Genomic DNA, 24013 nt, shown 5'->3' with positions numbered 1-24013 from the left:
AGGAGTTATCCTGATTGACATACTGTGACACATGCTGTATGCCACACAGCCAGGAAGAGTAAAAAGGGGAATAGAATTTGGTCATGGAAAAGTCACAATTTTTACTGTTACCATCTTCAGTATATTTGTGCTACAATCATTGAAACACAAACACAGAGATGGCACGGTGGCACAGTGGTTAGCACTGCTGCCTCACAGCACCAGGGACCTGGGTTCAATTCCAGCGTCGGGTCACTGTCTGCGTGGAGTTTGCACATTCTCCCCATGACAGTGTGGGTTTCCTCCAGGGTGCTCCGGTTTCCTCCCACAGTCCAAAGGTGTGCGGGTTAGGTGGATTGGCCATGCTAAATTGCCCCTTAGTGTCGGGGGACTAGTGGGTTAAATGTATGGGGTTACAGGGATAGGGCCTGGGTGGGATTGATGTTGGTGTAGGCTCGATGGGCTGAATGGCCTCCTTCAGCACGGCAAGGAGTCTATGATTCACTGATAGAATGAAGTTGAAATATCTGTGTCAGAGATGTGTGTAATTTTGTCACCAGCTATCTTGTCAGCTCCCTGTGACTCCAGAGGGACACAGATTTATACCCAGCGTGTGTCCTTTTTATCTCAGAGCTGAATCACTTGTGCTGGTCTATCACCACCAATCCTCTCCATCCTCTCTTCACTTACACAGAGCAGGCAAGCAGGCGAGAGAGTGAATGGAAGTGAGATATTCACCCATTGAAAACAATGCGTTCACTGAGGGAGATGAGACACATGGGTCACATTTCATCAGGATTGGGATGAGTGTCAATTATAGAATCCCTACAGTGCATTTGGCCCATTGAGTCAGCACCGACGCCATGAAAGAACATCCAACTCCAGGCTCTACCCCCATACCCCACATATTTACCCCGCTAATCCCCCTAACCTACACATCTTGGGGCACTAAGGGGCAATTCAGCATGACCGATTCCCACCTCCGGTAACAGGCTGTGTGGAGATTGCAAGTTCTCGCTGTGCCCGCATGAGTTTCGGCCAAGTGCTCTGGTTTCCTCCCACCCTCCAAAGATGCGTATGTTAGGGGGATTAATGGGGTAAATACGAGGGGTTCAGGCATATGGCCTGGATGGGATTGTGGTCGGTTCAGACACCATGGGTCGAATGGCTTTCTTCCGCACTGTAGAGATTCTATGAGCGGAATAGACCTGTACAGTTGCGCTGTTAAACCCTACATTGTATATAGTTCTTCTCAATCAATAAATCCTTTAGTTTGCTACTTGCCACATTGAGTCGCCTCGAGTTACCTTGGCGGCGGGAGGTGGTGTGACGTTTGCTGGCAGCAGGATTCTCTGTTCCCTCCTCTGTCAATGAGATTTCCGATTGAAGCCACCCTACGTTATCGGGAAACCCACGGACTGGGGAATGCTGCCAGTGGGACCAGAGAATCCCGCTGGCGGGAGCAACCAAAGAGTTCCGGCCTCGAGTCACATTTGCCACTCTCCAATCTGCTGAGACTGTTCCAGAGTCTTCTGCATCTTCAGTTACGCAGAAACTGTGGCTGTTCTCCACGGAAAAGAGAAAACAGAGAGGAGATTTGTCAGAGGTATTCAAAATCAAGAGGACTCAAGGCAGAGTAGACAGAAACCCTTCCCATAAAGAGGTGAAAGAACCAGATACCAATTTAAGGTAATTGGCAAAAGAACCAATGGCAACTTGAGGAAGAAATATTTTACGCAGTGAGTGCTTGGGGGCTGGAAGACGCTATGACCCTATTTTATCAGTTTGATTCTAAGTGTTGGGCAGACTTGAAATTGGGAGTGGTTCAGATCCAACTTTAGGCCAGTTCTGAGGCTCCCCCATACGCGCTCTGTAAAAATATCAGCGAGTCCGAATCACGCTGCACAGGCCTGTAGGTGGAGCTAAGTGTGCCTGAAATCCTGCAGCTCCCATCGGAGCTTCCAATTGCGCACGCGCAGAAAAAAAATGATATAATGCTGCCCCCCCCACCCCCCCCCCCAACCCTGCCACATCCCTCATGGGCTGGATAATGTCTCCCTCTGGCCCTCACAGGCATTGCCTCACCCCCACAACATTACTGACCGCCTTATCCCCCCCCATCCCCTCACCACCCTGACCGATCACGGGACCCTCCCCTCCTTCCCCCTCACTGATCAGAGTCGCAGCGGATACCCCCCTTCCCCCTTCCACCGACCTCAAACAGAGAGCCGTCAGACACAACTTCACCACCCCCACCCTCCCAAACCCCAATCTCAAGCAGAGAGCCGTCAGACACAACTCCCCACCCCCTCCTCCCCCCCACACACCCACCAATCTCGAGCAGAGAGCCGTCAGACACATCTGCAACCCCCCCCCCCCACCCCCACCCCCACCCCCACCCCTATCCCCACCAATCTCAAGCAGACAGCCGGCAAACACTTGGCTCTGAGCTCCTCACTAGCTGGAGCGCCTAAATCGGACTTTTGTGGATCATCCTGGATGGGTGAATGCGGTGGTAAAAGGGGAGATGCCGGTAAGGTTGGGCACGCAGGTTATTAGGACAATTTAGATGCGTGCAAATGTATGTAAATGGCCATCGCGCCCATTTCGGACGTGATCCCGATCGTGGCCATTTTCGGGCCTTAGTAAAAGGGGGGACCAGCGCGAAGGCGGGCACGGATCGCGCTGCTCGCTTCAAGCCCGAATTTACCAAGTTTCCACGCCTGAAAATGGGCGCACCTCGATGGCAAGATCGGGCCCACTGTCCGTGATTGTGATGGAGGCAGAGTCGACCCATAATTTCAGAAGGAAATTGGAATAATTACCCGAGGAGGAAAGAATTGCAGAATTACAGGCAAAAAGGCAAGGAGTGGGATCAGCTGAGTTGTTGTTGTGGAGAGTTAGCATGGATGGGATGGGCTGAGTGGCATCTTTTTATACTTGTAACCATTTTATGATTGTGTGATTAGCGCCCCCCTCCCCGAATTAGATGTGTTATAAGGAGTCTGCGGTTCAGCACGGATATAACCTCAGTCCCTGAATGGGATCTGACCTTTTCACCATTGGGTGTTCTCTAGTAGACACTGGTTAGATCAGCAGGAATGTAGTTTACCTCTGCAGCGCAGGGATGCTGGCTTTCAGAAAGCTACTGTGCTCATCATTCTCAGCACTGGTACAACGCGTCCTGTATTTTAATTGCGTTGTGGTTCAGAGGACGAGATGGTGTGCACAGCTCTCATTTCTCCATATCTCCACAATTAAACCTCTTAATCAGTTTAAATCCCACATCAGCAATCGAGTGGTTCATTTCGACGCTCCCTCCTGAACTCAGTGCTTTCTGAACTCTGCATGCCCGGACGGGAATGTACTTCAAATGGTGTCTGTGGCGCAGGGAGTTGAAGTGACTGCGGATGGTCCCACTACACTGCTGTTTGGGATGTGTACAGTCCTGGTGCGATGCCAGTAACAATGCTGCACTGTGTGTCTCAGCACAGCGGCGCATCGATCCTGGTGTCAGTGAAACTCATCATCGCAGTCAACACTCAACCAACTAGGGAACGGCCTCAGCTCCATAAACTTCATTGTCCTTTAGCACCTCCTTTCGCGCTGCGATAACTGTGAAATTGGGGTTTCATAGCAGGTAAAGAGGTTTATCTATTGCACGTCACCACTGATTCTGTTACACTGGTGTGATGGGGAGCTGCCTTCCACTGAAAGAAAATAATACCTATTGCTTCAGCGGGTACAAGAGTGTGTGTGTGTTGGTGCAATAAAATGTGCTGTCTGGAGATGGAAACGCTGCCTTGGGCAAGTGGTTAGCACTACTGCCTCACAGTGCCAGGGATCCGGGTTCAATTCCTGCTTGGGTCACTGTCAGTTCAGAGTTTGCACATTCTCACAGTATCTGTGTGGGTTTCCTCCAGACGTTCTGGTTTTCTCCCACACTCCAAAGATATGTGAGTTAGGTGCATGGGCCATGCCCCTTAGTATCCCAGGATGTGCATGTTAGAGGGATTAGTGGGGTAAATATGTAGAGTTATGGGGATAGGACCTGGGTGGGATTGTCGTCGGTGTGGACTTGATGGGCCAAATGGCCTCCTTTGGCACTGTAGGGTTTCTATGATTCTAAAATAGCAAATCTTTTCCAGCTGCTAGCAAATGTGTCCATCGTGCATGAGCTGTTGTAATGCCAGGCGATGGATTGACTAATCAGAGAGCGTAGTATCTTCCATTTTTATTTATGTACACCATTTTCAACTCTGAGACAAAACATCATTGGAGTGATGGGCCAAATGGCCTACTTGTGCTTCCTTATGGAATAGGCGTGTTTATAAAATAGGCAGTGTGGTAATTAAGGAGCATGTGCTCTCTTACTGACTTTGGTTTTATGCTTGGATGTTTTCTACGTATTGTGGCACACACTAGCTGTCTAATAGTTTGAGATTGAATTCAGTTTTTTATGCATTTGTGACTGGGTATTGTACCAGGCAGCTCAATCCCGCACCAATTCTTTCCCAAAATAGTGTCTCTAATGGTTTTGCACAGTGTGGATCTTTACCTATCCTGGACTATAGCGGGTTTCCATTTCCCTCCACGGCGCGGTAGCACAGTGGTTAGCACTGCTACTTCATAGCTCCAGGGTCCTGGGTTCAATTCCTGGCTCGGGTCACTGTCTGTGTGGAGTTTGCACATTCTCCTCGTGTCTGTGTGGGTTTTCTCCGGGTGCTCCGGTTTCCTCCCACAGTCCAAAGATGTGCGGGTTAGGTTGATTGGCCATGCTAAGAAATTGTCCCTTAGTATCTAGGGATGTGTAGGTTAGAGGGATTAGTGGGTATAATATGTAGGGATATGGGGGTAGGGCCTGGGTGGGATTGTGGTCGGTGCAGACTCGAAGGGTCTCTTTCTGCACCGTAGGGTTCTATGATTCTATGAGCAGTTCTGTACAATTTATACACTGTGACCTTTGTAACCTCCCTCCAGAAAACACAAAAACATCCCTTTTAACATTGTGCTGTCCCAGGAAAAGCAACAGCTGAGGAATCAATGACTTGTTTCCATACAGAAATAAATATCGATGCTATGCTATCAACCACGGTGAAGTTAAGCATTAGACATTGTGTAGAATGTTATGTCTGCCTGACGGACATGTGCCCAACCCGGAAACACATTGATTAGCGCATAATGAGATTGGGGTTGTGTCGAGATGTCTCACGTGATATTTCGTGCAGAGGGCACAGATGTGGATTGGCAGCGCGCCCACCGACTATTGCACTGCTTGTTGAGGGGATTAAACCCCTGATTGACCAAGATTTGAGGTGCCCTGTATGACTTCAAGCTCAGCGCACGGGGAACATGGGCAGGAGGATCAACCGTTTATTTACCTTTCTGGATTCAAGGGCAGGATAAGAGGGGAATAGAGCAAATTCCTAGAGTCCAAAAATATGTGGGTTAGGTGCATCGGCCATGCTTATTCATAGAACCATAGAACCCTACAGTGCAGAAAGAGGCCCTTCGGCCCATTGAGTCTGCACTGAACACAATCCCACCCAGGCCCTACCCCCGTTCCCCTACATAGTATACCCACTAATCCCTCTAACCTACACATCCCTGGACACTAAGGGACAACTTCTTAGCATGGCCAATCAACCTAACCCGCACATCTTTGGTCTCTTGGGATGCATAGGTTAGATGGATTAGTGGGTAAATATGTGGGGTTACGGGGATAGGGCGTAGATGGGTTTGTGGACGGTGCAGACTCGATGGGCAGAATGGCCTCCTGTAGGGATTCTATGATTCTCTTCTGTGAAATGCTGGATGAGGAGTTGGGCTGAGATGGAGTTTAGGGCTTTGAGAGAGGGTTTTCTGTGTTGGACTCAGCACAGTGTGGAGTTCGCTCTCGACATTGATGTCCTCTGGCACTGGAGGTTTGGTTCTCTCCGACACCCTTTGTGCACGGGTCAGTCCCATCTTGCATATCCACAGATGGATATTGTTTACTCACAGGGAGTTCCTCCTCTGAGGAGGTGGAGGACAGGGAACAAAGAGGGCGGAGGCCTGGTGGTAGCAGGCGTCCACCTCGGGCAGGTGCGCACTGGCACAGCATCAGGAGGGACAGCTGGGAGGATAAGGAACACGGCCCCGCAGAAGACACCACCACCCAGCTGTTAGGACGTGTGGGCAGTGTTCTTGGACGTGAAGTCCGGCACAGCAGGAGGCTACAGCTTTCATGGGAAGCCATGACGAGAATTGGCCAGATGATTGGCCCAGAAGTAACCTCTTTCTGGTTGTATCACTGCTTGGTACGACTCCAGCCCTGCCCAAGATTGCAAGAAACTACAAAGGGTCGCGAATGAAGCCCAGTCCATCATGCAAACCAGCCTCCCATCTATTGAGTCTGCCTGCACGTCTTTCTGCCTTGGCACGGTGGCACAGTGCTTAGCACTGCTGCCTCACAGCTCCAAGGACCAGGGTTCGATTCACAGCTTGGGTCAATGTCTGTGTGGAGTCTACACATTTTCCCCATATCTGCGTGGGTTTCCTCCTGGTGCTCCAGTTTCCTCCTACAGTCAAAGGATGTGCTGGTTAGGTTGATTGACCATGCTAAATTGCCACTTAGTGTCAGGGGGATTAGTGGGGTAAATACAGAGGTTTACATGGATAAGGGCCTGGGTGGGATTGTTGTTGGTGCAGGCTCGAAAGGACAAATAGCTTCCTTCTGTATTGTAGGGATCCTATGAAAAGCAGCCAGCATAATCAAGAACCCCATGCACCCTGGATATTCTCTCTGCCACCTTCCTCCATCGGGAAAAAGCTACAAAAGTCTGAGGACACGTACCAACCGACTCAAGAGCAGCTTCTTCCCTGCTGCCATCAGACTTTTGAATGGACCTACCTCGCACTAAAGTTGATCTTTCTCCACACCCTAGCTATCACTACATTCTGCACCCTCTCCTTCCCTTCTCTATGAACAGCACGCTTTGTATAGCACGCAAGAAACAATACTTTTCACTGTATACTAATACTTGTGACAACAATAAATCAAATCAAATCAAAATCCAATCGTATGGGTGGACACCCAGTGCCCAGTGACTCTGAGGGTCGCAGTAAACGCCTCCGGGTTCCTCCAGGGAAAGTGGGTGATATTTTTGTGGAATTTCGCTGCACAATGTCAGTGAGCAGGTCATGGCTAAGCAAGTGCCTTTAAGTGCCGGGACAGAGCAGCCAGCAGTGAACTGAATGGCCAAGTCTGCAGTTAACAGAAGCACGAGTGAGGTTTTTGAGCAGAAGATGAAATCAGGCAGTGGCAAAGTCAAGTAACGTTAACGTCTCAGTGATGGCGTGAATACGTGTTTGAAAAAGCTCGTCTCAGGATCAAACAAAAAAAACACTCGAATACCTCACCATTTCTTTTTTGAACAGAATTGAAGTTTCTTTAAAGGAACATGAATGATTTGTATTCCTTCCAGAGCAATCAAAAATCAATACTCAGAATGTCTTTAGGGTTCAGGCATCGATGTTTTATGACGAGTACTCGGGAGCACTCAGAGAATTCTCAGACCTTTAAATCAGATTATTTATTCATTCTGTCATTAAATATTTATCTTGAGCTGCTTTAGCTTTTATACTGGAGATGGAAAATTCCCCACTCTATATCTGGCAGCATCAGTGAAACTATTATTAAACCTAACCAGGAATATCTGATAATAAATATAGTTGCACAGCAGCTACAGTGAAACAGGCCTAGCGTCTGGTGACTGCAGGGGTTTCAATAGATGGGTGAGCTGCTAACACAGGTATTGCTGGCCTGCCTTGTCTACTGTTTGGCCAGAGTCTACGCGCTGAACCAATGTTGGTCATTTTTTCTGACACAAGGGGTGCACCTCAAAGAATACAACATTGCCATGTCGTTTCCCCGCTCTCGAGTACCTGGATGGCTCGGTGCAATAAAACCCTCAGTAAAACCATCTGAGCTGTAAATTGCGTCTGCTTCTTTCCGACACTGGGCAGTTGTCCTGGGCAACGTACACTGTCTTTTCCTTTACCTTTGGGAACCTCTGGGTCAAATATGCAGAACAGCAGAATCCTCGGCAAATGATGAGTTGCGAGTCTTCTAAATGGATTCGAATTGAAGAGCGACTCCACCCGACTCCCGGGAGGATGGGGGTGGTGGAACATGTAAATGATCTATGAAAATTAAACAAATAGGTGTTATTCGATTGAATTTTGGTATGTGACAGAGATTTAGTGAATGCTGGAGGATATCAATGGCAGGCCTAAAAGAGAGAAATAGGGAGACTGAGAGAGAGAGAGCAAGATCTAAGTTAGCGATAGATAGAGCGGACTTGAAAAATAGCTTGTGAGTACACTATAATGAGACGAAGGGAGGGGGGGGAATCACTGGAGAGAACAGGCTGCAGGTGCAGCCAAGATAGGGAGAGGAAAGTGCGCTGCTCATGCAGAAAAGGTCTCTGGAGCCCAGTTTATAGTGCGGCCTGCACCTGCTTCCTTTTAGATTACTCCAAGTCCCAACCAGCTTAACTTAAAATCCAGCCCCACTTACGCTGCACACACAGTGGGGTGGTTGTCTAAGTAATCCCCAAGCATATCCTTCATATGGAATGGAAACTCAAGAGTTTAAATACATGTAAATGTTTCGTGATGCAGGACCTGTTGTCTGGCATTTGGAGCCATCTTACTTAATACAGCCACTTGGCAATCAGCAGAGATGGTCGTAGGATCCCGTGCAGTGCAGAAAGAGGCCATTTGGCCCATCGAGTCTGCGCCGACCACAATCCCATCTAGGCCGTATCCTCATAACCCCATGTATTTATCTTAGCTAATCCCTCTGACATTAGGCGGCCAATCCATCTAACCCACACATCTTTGGACTGTGGGAGGAAACCGGAGCACCCAGAGGAAACCCACGCAGACGTGGGGAGAACATGCAGACTCCACACGGACAGTGACCCAAGCCAGGAATCGAACCGGGGTCCCTGGAGCTGTGAGGCAGCAGTGCTAACCACTGTGCCACCGTATCATCCCTTTTAAACTTACTTTATTGTCATGTACAAAATTTACATTAAAATAAAGGCCAAATATTGCAGTTGCTGGAAATCTGAAATGAAAAGCAGAAATTCTGGATAAACTCAGCAGGGCAGGCAGGGATTAGAAACATGGCCAGAATTCTACGACCTTGCCTGTGGCTGGGATTCTCCAGTCCTGCTGCAGCGAACGGTGGTTTGGCTGGGTGCCAAATTCTCCATTCTCACTGTCAGCGGGGGCAGGACGTGAATGGTATTGGAGAATCCCAGCCATTGACCCTGTTTCTCTATCCTCTGACGCTGCCAGACCTGTTGAGCTTATCCAACATTTTGTACTTTTATTACTGAGTTTGCACATCTGACTATGTCTGAGTAGATTTGGGGCCCCCCGAAGGTAACTCCCCATGACGTGCCCCCTGGTGGGTGAGTCTTGCAAAACGCCATAGACATCGGCAGAACCAGAAGACCCCATGGTGGCCAATAGGAAGCAACTTCCTTCCACTGCTGAAAAGTACACCAATGGGGTGGTGGAAAATCCTGCCTCCTGTACATGAACAAGAGGAGGTGTGGTCCAGATAAAGGTAAACTTAGAAACATCTATTTCATACTGGCGTTGCGATAGAACCCTCTGGATGTGTATTGCAATTGAAAGATGTGTTGGCTAGAGTGCATTGGCTATGCTAAATTCTCCCTCAGTGGGAGAATTTCCAGGCACTGGAACATGGCCACTCAGGAGTTTTCATGGTAACTTCATTGCAGTGTTAATGTAAGCTGACTTGTGACACTAATAAGTAAGCTTTAAAACTTTAAGTCAAGTGTCTGGCATTGGTAACTTGGACAATAACACCAGGTTGAACAGGAAAGATTTGTCTGACAGTCACAGTGAAAAAGTTAAAGGAAAACCTTGCATTCTCATAGATTCACGGCAGGGTTATGGTGCAGAGGAGGCCATTTCATCCATCGTGCCTGGTCTGGCTCTTTGCAAGAGCAACTCATTATATTCCTCACCCTTTCTCTGTAGACGGACAATTTTTTCCCTTATGAAAGTTCCGATTGAATCTGTCTCCACCAACTCTCAGGCAATGAGTTCCAGATCCTAATCACTCACTGCGTGAAAAGCTTTTCTTCACATTGCTGTTTGTTCTATTGCCAATCCATTCAATCAGGGTCCTGTGGCCCTTGACCTTTCTGCCAGTGGCAGCAGTTTAATTTACTCTGTTTGGAACCCCTCATGATTTTGAATTCTTCCATCAAATTTCCTGGTGACCTTTGCTTCTCTGAGCAGAACAACCCCAGCTTCCTGGGGGGTGGCACGTTGGCACAGTGGTTAGCACTGCTTCCTTACAGCGCCAGGGACCTGGGTTTGATTCCTGGGTCGGGTCACTGTCTGTGTGGAGTTCTCCTTGTGTTTGCGTGGGTTTTCTCTGAGTGCTCCGAGTGTTTCCTCCCACAGTCTAAAGATATGCGGGTTAGGTGGATTGGCCATGTTAAATTAACCCTAGTGTCAGGGGGATTAGTAGGGTAAATGTGTGGAGTTATGGAAATAGGGCCTGGGTGCATTTGTGGTCAGTGCAGACTCAATGGGCCAAGTGGCCTCCTTTTGCACTGTAGGGATTCTATTAAAAACAGAAAATTCTATAGAATTCTATAACAAGCAGAAGATTCTATAAAAGCAGAAAATGCTGGAAATTTTCAGCAGGTCTGACAGCATTTGTGGAGAAAGAACAGAATTTAACATTTACATGGAGCAGCTCTGTTCCAGCCTTGTAATGTTAGCTCTGTTTCTCTCTCCACAAACGCTGTCAGATCTGCTAAGATGTTCCGGCATTTTCCATTTTTGTTTCAGATTCCAGCATCTGTGGCCATTCTTGTAAATCATTTTTGCATCCTCTCTACAGTCTTCCTAATCTTGCACTGTCCAGAACTGTAGCATATCAGAGTTGGTGTTGTTGAAGTTATTCTATCAATGGTGGAATGAGCCTTATTCGCATGCTGAAGGAGCTGAATGGTCTATTCCTGCTCCTAGTTCGCGCGTTCGTGTAGGTGGGCCTGCTACATCAGGTATAAAGCAGCTTCACCTTTGACTAAATGGGTTTGGATTGGTGACATTGGGCGTGATCTTACTGGCCATTCACACCACGCACCAGGTGCAGCGAGGTCGGAGAAATTGGTGTCCAGCCAAATCTCCGTCTGCTGCAGCGGGACGGAAAAATCCCACCGGCGTGAATAGTGATAAGATTCCGGGTCTCTGTATCCACGCCCTGCATGCATTCAACTCATTAATAGAAGGCTTGTTGACTTGTTGGTTTCCCATTTTTTTTTCCTTCCCCTTCCCCCACTTTTTTACTTGAAGGAATTTGTTATGAGTGAAGCTCCTTGGATGCCAAGTATTCCGACTGCTTTATCGCTATATTAAAAAAAAAGAGAATTGGATTTAGGATATTCAGTGCCTGTGTTCACTGGACACACTCACTGAACCATCAGGGGAACCTGATTTCACCAACACTGCTGCAGAACATAGGACTATCCATATACTATACTGATACTATATCCTTCATGTAGTTAATAGTGAAATATAACAGCATCCCATGTCAAATATCTCCTCAGAGAAGCAAAGGTTAGATTGCTCAATCTCCTCTAACACTGCTGCTACCATCCATGTTGGACTATTTGGAATCCACAAGACAAAAAGACTAGCTGTTTTCTGGGTCTTTGGTTGCTCAGAAGAATATTAATTGTAATGGAATACAATCCTTTCCATCTGCGTCAGAACGTCAACCATATCCGAGAAGGACAAGGTGGGATTTAAGCTTCAAACCTGGGTCTCTGCAACTGATTGCAATTTCTACTAACATACAGCTCGCGATTGGCTCATCGTTCATAGGATCCCTACAGTGCAGAAGGAGGCCATTTGGCCCATTGAGTCCGCATCAACTCTCCAACAGAGTTTCTTAGACCCCCCACCCTATCCCATGGCTAATCCATCCAACCAACATATCTTGGGACACTAAGGGGTAATTTAACATGGCCAATCCACCTAACCCACACATCTTTGGAGTGTGGGAGGAAACCCACGCAGACGCAGGGACGGTGTGCAAACTCCACACAGCCAGTTACTTGAGGCCAGAATTGAACCTGGGTCCCAGGTGCTGTGAGGCAGTGATGCTAACCGCTGTGTTGCTGTGACGCCACTGATTGGCTGAGTAATATCTGGGATATTGGCCTGAAAAAGCACATTTCTTTCTGGAAGTTTGATGGGTTACATTTAGATTTAATTTTGACAATAGATTTGATATACGGAACACTTTTCTAATCCAGTGTTTGACAGTAGGCCACTGACATGGTATAAGAAGGAGAGGGAAAGAGAGACAGAATAGATTACACAGGTGGGCAGTTGAATAGAGGACATTAGGAATCAGACATGGCTATGTTACAGCTCTGCAGTTCTGACATGTGCTCTGAGTCAGTGTAGCTCTTTTCTGGGGGTGTGGGACCACAGAAGTGATGGGTCCTCAGTTGAAATGAACAGGATACCCTTCTAATATTTGCTGTGAGCATATATGTGACTATGTTGGTACAATGGGTTACGCATTAGCAAGTAGCTGGAAACTGTTCAAAACCTGCCTTGACTGAAGAGATCGAAATCTGTCTGCTGTCTGAAAGGGTTCCGCATTCCTCTATAGACAAAAAGTCTCACTGCAAAGCAGGCTTGCCGATAGGCAGTATCAAAAATAGACCAATAGAGTGGAGATATGTTTTTGGGATGTGGAACAATACAGCTGATATCTTTGTGAATATTTTCAGCCTGTGCTTCAAAATCAAAACTATGATTTTGGGGCGGCACGGTGATTAGCACTGCTGCCTCACAGCGCCAGAGACCCAGCTTGGGTCATTGCCTGTGTGGAGTTTGCACCTTCCCCGTATCTGCATGGGTTTCCTCCGGGTGCTCTGGTTTCCTCCCACAGTTCAAAGATGTGCTGGTTAGGTGGATTGGCCATGCTAAATTGCCCATTGGTGTCAGGGGGACTAGCCGGGTAAATACATTGAATTATGGGTGGGATTGTGGTCAGTGCAGAGGGGCTGAATGGCTTCCTTTTGCACTGTAGGGATTCCATTCCATGATTTTGTAAGGAAAGTAGTAACTATTTTCATGAGCTTTGGAAAGCAACAGCAGTTTGCGCACTTTCACTAGTTCACCTCAGGATATAGTCAAGAAGAATTAGTCTTTGTGAACCTTAGGATGTGCCCACATACAGCATGGCCATAAAGAGTGACATCTGGGCAATGATGGGGAAAGTGTAATGGGGAAGTGTTACAGGATTTGTGAGCACACAATGAGACAAAATCTCCAGTTTAAAATGGAGGTTTAACATGGAGTCAGCATTAAGGCAAGGTTTCCCTCATGGGCTTCAGCACATTGATGTCCCGGTTAGATGGATGTCCCAACCCCACATCGTCTGGGGAACAGTTGCCTCGCTGTCACTTTCCCCAATGAGTGGCCAAAGGATTGGCTTGTTATCAGATTAAGAAGTGGGAGGGCCAATAGGAGACCCTCTACCTCAGAAGAAGCAGGAATTTGCTTCTTATAGCTTCTTGACAGAGAGAGGGCACCGCCAATCTGAGGCACCCTCTAACTCCAACAGTTTAAACTGTTAAATATCAAACAGAATCAGCAACTGGGCCTGTGGCTGCAGCTGAGACCAGGCAGTCAAGAAGGGGCTCAAAACTTTCCTGCTCCACTGGTTTGCCAGCCGACTGTTCCCCGATGCTTGCAGGTTGACTGGAAAATTCCTCTGGGCCTCTGAGAATAGGCCTTAATAGGCCCTAACTGGCTACCCATTGCTTGCAGCAGATACCCTGCTGTTTACCACCCCCTCCACCATGCCCACCACACCTCTGAGAAAATGGCACACGGGCAGGACAGCACCAGGCAACTGGCATGCAAACTGGTGAAAGAAAATTCTGTGCCCATCCCCTATGTTAGAGCCTAAGACCGCAGCCCTTGTATAGTCTTCAATCAATGTGGAGGTAGAGGGTGGGAGATAATTGAACAAGAGCCTGTGTTCATAATTCAATCCTTTAGTTTTATATAATATTTCAATAAGCAATTTGGGAAGAAAAGTAGCTGGCTTGGTTAGACGTTACCCTGCAGCACAACTGAGGATGTGAGTGATACGAATCTGATGAGTGACAGTAATACTAATAACAGGAGGGTAACAGATTTTACATTGGAAATTCCCATTATTAATGAGAATGTAGAAACTTAATAGAGAAAGGCAAAACAGAAGCACTGCTCCTGTTCAATTAATGTTCAATTAGACAACTGGTTAGATCCTACCTGAACTAGACAGCTTTTCTTTATTCATTTGTGGGACATGGGTGTCGCTGGTTGGTCAGTATTTATTGCCCATCCCTAGTTGCCTGATGGCAGTTGAGAGACAACCTCATTTCTGTGGCTCTGGAGTCACTTGTAGACCAGACCAGGTAAGGATGGCAGATTTCCTTCTCTAAAGGACATTAGTGATGGGTTTTCCCGACAATTGACAATGGATTCATGGTCATCAGTAGATTCTTAATTCCAGATTTTTATTACTGAATTCAAATTCCACCATTGCGGTGGTGGGATTTGAACCCAGGTCCCCAGAGCATTACTGACTTTCTGGATTAATAGTCTAGCAATAATACCAGTAGGCCCATTGTCTCCCCTCATATGGGTCTAATTCCTGTAGCATTCAGCTGGGCAATATGTAACACTTTGCTCCAGTGTCAATCTTTACCTCCAGTAAGCCATCCCTGAGACTCTTTCCCACTCCCTGAAACTGTGGGTCGGGTTGGAAGAATAGTATGTCGGCCATTTCGGGACTTGCGCGTGCGTTCTAGATGCACGTGTGTCTCCCAGAGCCAGAGAACAGTCACGGTCGGGACTGCGCTGGAAACCGATGGGAAGAAAGATAAGTAATTTGAATCTTTTTTTGATGTATGCTAAATCTATTTTGCATGTGATTATTGGGCCAGGCATGGAACTTGCTGGACCTGATAACATCCCCCACCCCACCAGGAGTACTTCATTTTGGCGGGTTTAGAGTAGCTCCCCATATTCGGGGAACTAGCGGGAGACCCTGCTGGAGTGAAGGGGGGCAATCGGGACCACCTAGGGTGTCGGACGGTGGGGGGGGGGATGGTGCCCCCTGGGCATGGGCTCTGTGGCACTGCCCAAGGGGCAAAATGCCCATTTCCACAGGGCACCTTGGCACTGCCCACTAGGCATGGGACAGCGCCGAGGGGAGCGGGGTCCATTGTGGGTCGGGTAAGGGGCATTTGGTCCCGCTGCCACTCTGCATTGGGATTGGTCTGGGATGGAGGGAGGCCGGTGATTGCGGTGGGCTGGGGGGGTTGCTCTGCTGAGGGGAGTCCACCTCCCAGGTGGGGTCTGATCCCAGGGGGCGAGGGTCAGTGGGTGTGGGGATATCTGCCGAGTTGAGGGGGGTGCGGGGCTCACCACTGTTGGGGGGGGGGGGGTGCAGTGGGCTGAACATTGGGGCGTGCTGGGGCAGAGGCAGGTTCAGGGCTGGCCCGGGAATTGATGTGGGGCCGTGATCGGGCTTTGGTGGGGGAGGGCTGGAGGGGCAGCACTGCGGGGGTCCTGGGCTGGCCAGTGATCAAGCTGGCTAGCAAACAGGGAGTCTGACAGATCAAGACCACTGCGCAAGCGCAGAGTTCCAGAACAGTCAGACTCCAGCGCATTCCAGGCCCCCATCACCCTCTGTGTAAAATACGTCCCCCTGACATCTGTGTTGAACCTTGCCCCCCTCACCTTGAACTTGTGATCCCTTGTGTTCATCACGTCTGACCTTGGAAAAAAGCTTCCCACTGCTCACCCTATCTATGCCCTTCATAATTTTATACACCTCTATTAGGTCATCCCTCATCCTCCGTCTTTCCAGGGAGAACAACCCCAGTTTACTCAAGCTCTCCTCATAGCTAATACCCTCCATACCAGGCAACATCCTGGTAAACCTTTTCTGTATTCTCTCCAAAGCTTCCAGGTCCTTCTGGTAGTGTGGCGACCAGAACTGGACACAGTATTCCAGGTTTCCTGCCACAGTCCAAAAACCATAGAATCCCAACAGTGCAGAATGAGGCCATCCAGCCCATAAAATCTGCACTGATTCTTTGACAGGCCCTATTCCATTAACCCTGCACTTTTACCATGGACTAATACCCCTAACCTACACGCCTTGGGACACTAGGGGGCAATTTAGCATGGCTAACCTATCATTTTTGGACTGTGGGGGAAACCGGAGCACCCAAACTAAACTCACGCGGACATGGGGCGAATGTGCAAACTACACACAGACACCCAGGACCAGAATTGAACCCAGGTCTCTGGCACTGTGAGGCAGCAGTGCTACACACTGTGCCACCGTGCTGCCCTAAGGTTAGGTGGATTGGCCATGCTGAATTGCCCCTGAGTGTCCCAAGATGTGTAGGTTAGGGGGGATTAGCAGAGTAAATGCATGGGGTTATGGGGATAGGGTGCATGGGGAGGTCCTTGGTAAGGGTGCTCTGTCAGAGGGTCGGTGCAGATTCAATGGTCCGAATGACCTCGTTCTGCACTGTAGGGATCCTATGAAGAGTATATTTAATGGCGTTTGAGCGCAGTTTAAAGAGAAAAGTTGGAAATGTGTCCTTGCTGCATGTTTTTTTAGGGAAAGAGTGCCAGATTTTAGAATAATTCCAATTCTTGAAGAAGGAGGAAGTTTGGTTCCGGATGGAATGTGATGAATAAATTTAAAAGAGAACTCCAGCACTGAAAGAAATGAAACATATGAAAGCCATAAATTTTTCATGTGTGTATAGAAAACAAGATCAATAAGTAACTGAATTAAGGACTGACGTTAAGACCTCTTAGTCTGGCAAACTGACAGAATTACTAATACATTAAAGCATAATTTGTGGAATATAAGGTAATTCCCGGGCAGAAAAACTGCTGAAAGAGCAGCGTTGGACCTGGCGTCAGGCAGTAAGCAATAAAAATGGGCTATGCCGAGGACAGTGGAATCACTCAGCTTGTAGTTATGAGGGAAATTTGAATGAGAAATCTGAAATGATAAACGCTGGAGAGGAGAAGGAACAGGGAAAATTGTCGATTGAGAATGTAACGCGATTTTAAAAGTTCTTTAAAAGTCTTGGGAGAGGGGATATCTTCAAACGACTCACAGGAAGTTTCTCCTTTGTACCTTTGAAACAAAACCTTTCACATTGATGTCAAACATATGAAAGTCGCTCCTTTGACATCTAACTCAATCAGGCAAGTACCTTCATGTATCTGTTTCCATGTGTCTCAATGGGCCAGTGCTGGCCACCCCCGCCCCCCCTGTGATGAATGAACAGTCCCAGCTGTTTGCTAGATTGGGCACTTACCCGTAGACCATATGGGGTTTTAATGGCAGCTTCCTGTTAGTCAACCATTGCAAAAGGTGCATTGCTCTCTCTGCGGGATAGCTGAGACCACTGTGAGCAGAGTAAACAATTAATCAATCAGATTGGAGTGGCGTTAACGAGCAGCGCAGAACCTAGACTAGAATCATAGACTCCTACAGTGCAGAAGGGGGCCATTCGGCCCATTGAGTCTGCACCGACCACAATCCCACCCAGGTGCTATCCCCATAACCCCGTGCATTTACCCTAGCTAGTCCCCCTGACACTCAGGGACAATTTAGCATGGCTAAGCCACCTGACCCACACATCTTTGGACTGTGGGAGGAAACCAGAGCACCCGGAGGAGACCCACGCCAACAGTGACCCAAGGCTGGAATCGAACCTGATTCCTTGGTGCTGTGAGGCAGCAGTGCTAACCACCGTGCCACCCTGCTGCCCCAAGTTGGAATATTAAACTCCAGGTCAAATCAGGTTCAGAGAGTGAAATAAAGTGGGAGAGAGAAAAAATGAATTAAAACAAAGGCAAGAGGAGACAGAAAAGTTGCTTTGATGATTTAAAAATCATTTTAAAGATTTGCCACGGGCTAGTAATCCAGAGACCCAGTGTAATGCTCTGAAGATCCAGGTTCGAATCCCACCCTGGAAGATGGTGAAATTTGAATTCAGTAGAAATCTGGAATTAACAGTCTAATTGTGGCCACTAAACCATTGTTTATTTTCATAAAAACTCATCTTGTTCACTAATGTCCTTTAGGGAAGGAAATCTCCTTATCTGGTCTAGCCGACTCGTAACACCAGATGTGGTTGACTTAAATGCCCTCAGGGATGGGCAATAAAGGCTGGCCCAGCCAGTGACATCCACATCCCATGAACGAATAAAAAAACCTGATGGAATGAGACTCCATGTTTGTAAAAGAATATTGTTCACTGTCAGAGAGATCATTTGGCAGTAATTAAAATGCCATATAGGTGGCTGGTTAGCTCAGTTGGTTCAGATCGAGCACCAACAGCGTTGGTTCAATTCCCATTCTGACTTGGGGCCTGCCTTCTTGCTGTGTCCCTGAGGGTGAAAGACAATGACAAACCTTTGCTGGTACAAGTTGCCAAGAAAAACAACTCAGGATGAAGCCTCAGCAGACGAAGAGCCAGGGACCCGTCTCTGGGCAGAGCACAAGCAAAGGAAGACTCAACATATTGGAATCGATAAACCCTAATGTTTTCTTGCAAGTTTAATTTATACCTGTGAGGAAGTATAAGGTCTTTGCACTATTCCATATGTTTAACTGATGTTGCTAATGGGTAATTCTCTCTTCTTTTTAATTCATGTGGGACATGGGCATCGCTGGCTGGCCAGCATTTATTGCCCAGTCCCAGTTGCCCGAGGGCAGTTGGGAACCAGCCTCATTGCTGTGGCTCTGGAGTCACATGTAGGTCAGACCAGGTAATGATGGCAGATTTCCTTCCCTAGAGAACATGAGTGAACCAGATGGGATTTTCCGACAATGATTTTATGGTAATTAGTAGATTCTTAGTTCCAGATATTTTTTATTGAACTCAAATCCCACCATCTGCCGTGGCGGGATTCGAACCCTGGTCCTCAGAACATTAGCTGAGTTTCCAGATTAATAGTCTAGTGATAATACCACTGAAGAAGTACTTCATCTATGTGACAAGTCACTCTTGGATTTGTCCGTCCAGTACCTCTTGGCTTTCCTGTGCTGTCTGTTCCATGTATCTTCTATGTTAGATGGATCACAATAGATAGGCGGCACGGTAGCACAGTGGTTAGCACTGCTGCTTCACAGCTCCAGGGTCCTGGGTTCGATTCCCGGCTCGGGTCGCTGTCTGTGTGGAGTTTGCACATTCTCCTCGTGTCTGCGTGGGTTTCCTCCGGGTGCTCCGGTTTCCTCCCACAGTCCAAAGATGTGCGGGTTAGACTGGCCATGCTAAGAAATTGCCCCTTAGTGTCCGAGGATGCGTAGGTTAGAGGGATTAGTGGGTATAATATGGAGGTAGGGCCTGGGTGGGATTGTGTTTGGTGCAGACTCGATGGGCCGAAGGGCCTCCTTCTGCACTGTAGGGTTCTATGATTCTATGATAATAGGGGTCCTGACTGATTCCATTGGAACAGGCTCTGAACCACTGCAGTCTAAGTTTCCTTTCTATAATTTCCTTTAACGTTCACTTCAGTTTTTCCCTGCTAGCCAATAGAGTGTGTGGTGACAGTGAGAACTGACACACACTACCACAAGTGCACATACACTCATACAAATGCACTGACACTCACACTCTCATGTGCACGCTCACATGCAAAAGTTCAAGAGGCTGTTCCACCATCACTATCTCAAGGGCAATTAGGGACGGACAATGAATGCTGGCCTGGCCTGTGTCATCCACATCCCAGTAAGAAGTCTCACAACATCAGGTTAAATTCCTGGGAGAACAGGTTTATTTGGAATCACGAGCTTTTGGAGCACTGCTCCTTCCTCAGGTGAGTGGCTGATGAGTGGCTTCATCAGGTGATTCCAAATAAATCTGCTGGACTTTAACCCGGTGTTGTGAGACTTCTTACTGTGCCCACCCCAGTCCAACGCCGGCATCATCACATCATCCACATTCCAGGAATTAATTTAAAAAACTATTACAGACTCATACCCACCCATGAACACACATGCATACAGCATAGACACACACACACACACACACACACACGAACACACTCACATGTGGACTCACTCACAGGGGCACACACACTCACGCACACATTTACACACACGTACATTTACACTCACACACACACACACACACACACACACACATTTACACACTCACTCTCACACACACACATTACACTTCCATGCAATTTAGTTTTCATATTAACACCAATGCACTTCACCATTGGACTAATGGGGCTGGAGGGTGTCAGACATCAGGACACTCAGAATGCAACACTTTGGAAAGGTTTGTCAAGGTGGTAAGAGTGCGGTATGTTGGCGGATGGGTTCAGGTAGTGAATCCCAGAGTGAAAAGCCTCACTCTTTGGACTCACAGCTGGAGTCTGGCTTTGTGGGTCAGATGCCAGAGGGTGGACAGTAAATGAAACCAAAACGCGATGTGAATTAGGAGAAGAAGTGTGGGAGAACTTGAATTGGTATAGCATCTTTCATGTCCTTAGCTCATTCCAAAATGCTCTACAGTCAAAGAATTGTGGTCAGCGCAGGCTTGATGGGCTGAATGGCCTCCTTCTGCACTGTAGGGATTCTATGAAGTACCTTCAAAGTATAGTTGTTGTTGTTAAGTGGGAAATCTATGCTGATGACAGTATTCCAAGTTGTATGGCCGAGGCAGGCACGAAGGAGGGAGGACATGATACTGGAGGGGATGGAGGAGTCAACCAGATAAGGCAGAGTTTGGAAACAGCCTAAGAGGCTAGAACAAGGGTTGATTTCTTTTAGCCATTGCTCACGCTCGCGAAATGAATGATCATAATTACCAGCCCAGGTTTTAGAACGATTGCAATGGGCCCTTTCCCCTGCTTGCTCAGACCCATTTAGTTTTACACCCCTTGAAAATTCTTCAGAAAATAATTGCTTTACGTCACAAAGAGTAATTTCCCCGGTCTGAATTTCAGTTCACGGGTGCTGCTAAAAACTTAAAGAATGCAGTCGGGTTATTGGACAGGGAAAACAGATGCTGCCGGCTAAAACACAGGCCCCACGGAGATCTCGGCTTTAATGCACTGATGTCAAAGTAAATTTGAAATGCTTTATTGTAATAGCTAAATAAGGTCAGCTCCGCAGAGATGCACATGAAAGTAACATATGGGAGATTGCATTACATGGGTTTTACTGACCCATTCATACAGATTAATGGATTGTTGGTATTGTTGGGAAAATACGAACACATCTTTTAAGGCTTCGGGGGTCTTCAGCTGCATCCTTGGTATGTTTCCCCCCTTCTGAATAGGGCCAATTGTCCCTCAGTGCCTCTCCATTTCCTCTTCACTCCTCCCATCTGATGTAAAAGGAGGCTCAGAAATGAAAGGAAAATTGAATTAGGAACAAGGTGACTGTTGACAATAGCTGTGGGGATTCGGAGCTCGAACGAAACGAGGACAGGATTGATGCTTTACAATAATTTGGTGGCCTGGGCAGATGAGATACTTGTTTAGCCTTATACGTTTCAAATGTTTAATGGTCCCGATAGCTAAGTCACCTCATTTGGTGTCGTTTTTGTTTTAATGATGCAGGGATATTAACGCCGCTACACGCACTTAGCATCGGGACTTTCGCTTTAGGCATTGGGTCTTCAAGCACAGAAAGAGGCTCTTCAGCCCATCGTGTCTGTGCTAGCCATTGAGCATCTATCTATTCTAATCCCACTTTCCAACACTGGGTCCCAGCCCCGTGTGCTGTGGCGTTTCCAGTGCTCATCTAAATGCTTCTTTAAATGTTGTGAGGGTTCCCGCCTCTACCTTTCAGGCAGTGAGTTCCAGATACCCACCACCCTCTGGGTGAATAAGACTTTCCCTAAATCCTCTCTAAATCTTCTGTTCATTACCTTAAATCAATGCCCCTGGTTAAGACCCCTCTTCTAAGGAGAAAAGTTCCTTCCCATCTCCACATCTGTGTCCCTCATAATCTCGTACATCTCAATCAGGTCTCCTCCCTCAGCATCCTCTGCTCTATGGAGAACAGCCTAGCCTAAACCAGCCTCTCTTTAGAGCTGAAATGATCCAGTCCAGACAACATCTTGGTGAATTTCTTCCACACGCTTTCTAGGGCAATCACACCCTTCCTGTAGTGTGACGACAAGAGCTGCGGGCAGTGCTCTCACTGTGGCCTAACCAACATTTTATACAGCTCCATCATAACCTCCCTCCTCTTATATTCTACGCCTCAGCAAATAAAGACTAGTATCCCATATGCCTTCTTAACCATCTTAAACGTCTCTCCTGCTGCCTTCAGGGATACTTAGACATGTTCTCCAAGATCCTACTGCTCCTCTGTACTTCCTAGAGTCCTACCATTCATTGTGTATTCCCTTGCCATTCTAGTCCTCCCAAAATGCGTCACCTCACATTTTCCCATGGTTAGCTTCCATTCGCCATTTCTCTGGTAATCTAACCAGCCCACCCATATCGTCCTGTAACCAAAGGCTTTCATCCCCACTATTTACCACACCACCAACTTTCTTGTCATCTGCAAACTTACTGATTGTGCCTCCACATTCATGTCTAGGTCCTTTATAAACACTACAAACAGTAAAGGACCCAGCACTGACCACTGGACACAAGCTTCCAGTCGCTAAAACAATGTTTGACCGTCAGCCATTGCCTCTTGCCACTAAGCCAATTTCAGATACAATTTGACCTTCATATCCCTTGATCCCTTTTATCCCAAATGCTAGATCTATACATTCATAGATGGAAATGTAATGCACTTTTCCCCCTCACCCAGAAGTTCCTGCAACGATGCCTGTGGGACTGAATTTTGATTGTTTCTGTCATATTCCTTACACGTGCGTGGATTTCCTTGAGTCTTACATCAATGATAATCAGTACCATTGCAGTGCAGAGCTTGAGTTTCACTGGAAAAAGATATTGCTGAAGCTTTTTGTCTTGCACTCATCAGGTCAAATACAAGAATGGCAAACTTCAAATGCTTATAACAATTTAGACCACGAGAGAAAGTGCGCTGATTGGCTAGAAAATGGTGCTGACGTTAAGACAATCAGCACGCTTTTCTCTCAAAGTTGGGATTGTTTGAAATTTGGTGTTCCTGCATTTGTCCTGATGGGTGCAAGACCAAAAGCTTCAGCAGCATGTTGCTCTTTTCGGCAATATTCAAAGATGATCTTACTTCTTGTTGACAGCTTTCCCTAAACCACATTTTCATCTGTCATCCTGGAGTGACACAGTTAAATATTGATGCTGAGGCTAACAGGGAGTGAAAAGAAAATGATTCCCAACTGTTTCAAATTACTTACGGAATATAAGGAGCAGGATTATAGGAAACAACACAATGGAAGAATTTAAAAAAAGAAAATATGCTTGAAGAAATTGCGATGGATATTAGAGCCAAACAGAGCTACAAAGTCTGTGATGAAAGGAACGTCAAAGTCAATTAGCCAGCTTGCATTCAGGTTTAGAAAGTTTCATCTTGAAACCTAATCACTGGATTTTTTTGCCTCTTTTATAAATCTGTAGGAAACAATGATTTTGCGCCTCAAAATATTGAGTCCATGGAACCAAAACGGATCAGCAAATCAGGTCGAGGGAGAGGCTGATGGGAGACTACCAATCACCAACTAAAATTTGTCAATCAGTACAAAGTTGCCATGGTAACCAGGCAGTTCCATACACAGGGAGCCATAGGTAGAGAGCATAGACAGAGCATCATTAACTTTCATCCAAGTGAAAATGATTTGGAATGGTAAAAATTTTTCCATGGAAACCAAAGCTTTGGTTCTACAGTGCAAATATGTTCTCCGCTCTCCTGTATGGTTACGAAACTTAGAACCTGAAAACCTGCCAAGAAAGGAAACTGGAA

The sequence above is a fragment of the Carcharhinus amblyrhynchos genome, chromosome 21 (assembly GCF_965287045.1).
Source record: "Carcharhinus amblyrhynchos chromosome 21, sCarAmb.v2.hapA, whole genome shotgun sequence".
NCBI classification, from domain to species: Eukaryota; Metazoa; Chordata; class Chondrichthyes; order Carcharhiniformes; family Carcharhinidae; genus Carcharhinus; species Carcharhinus amblyrhynchos.
Note: the sequence above shows the minus strand (reverse complement) of the source record.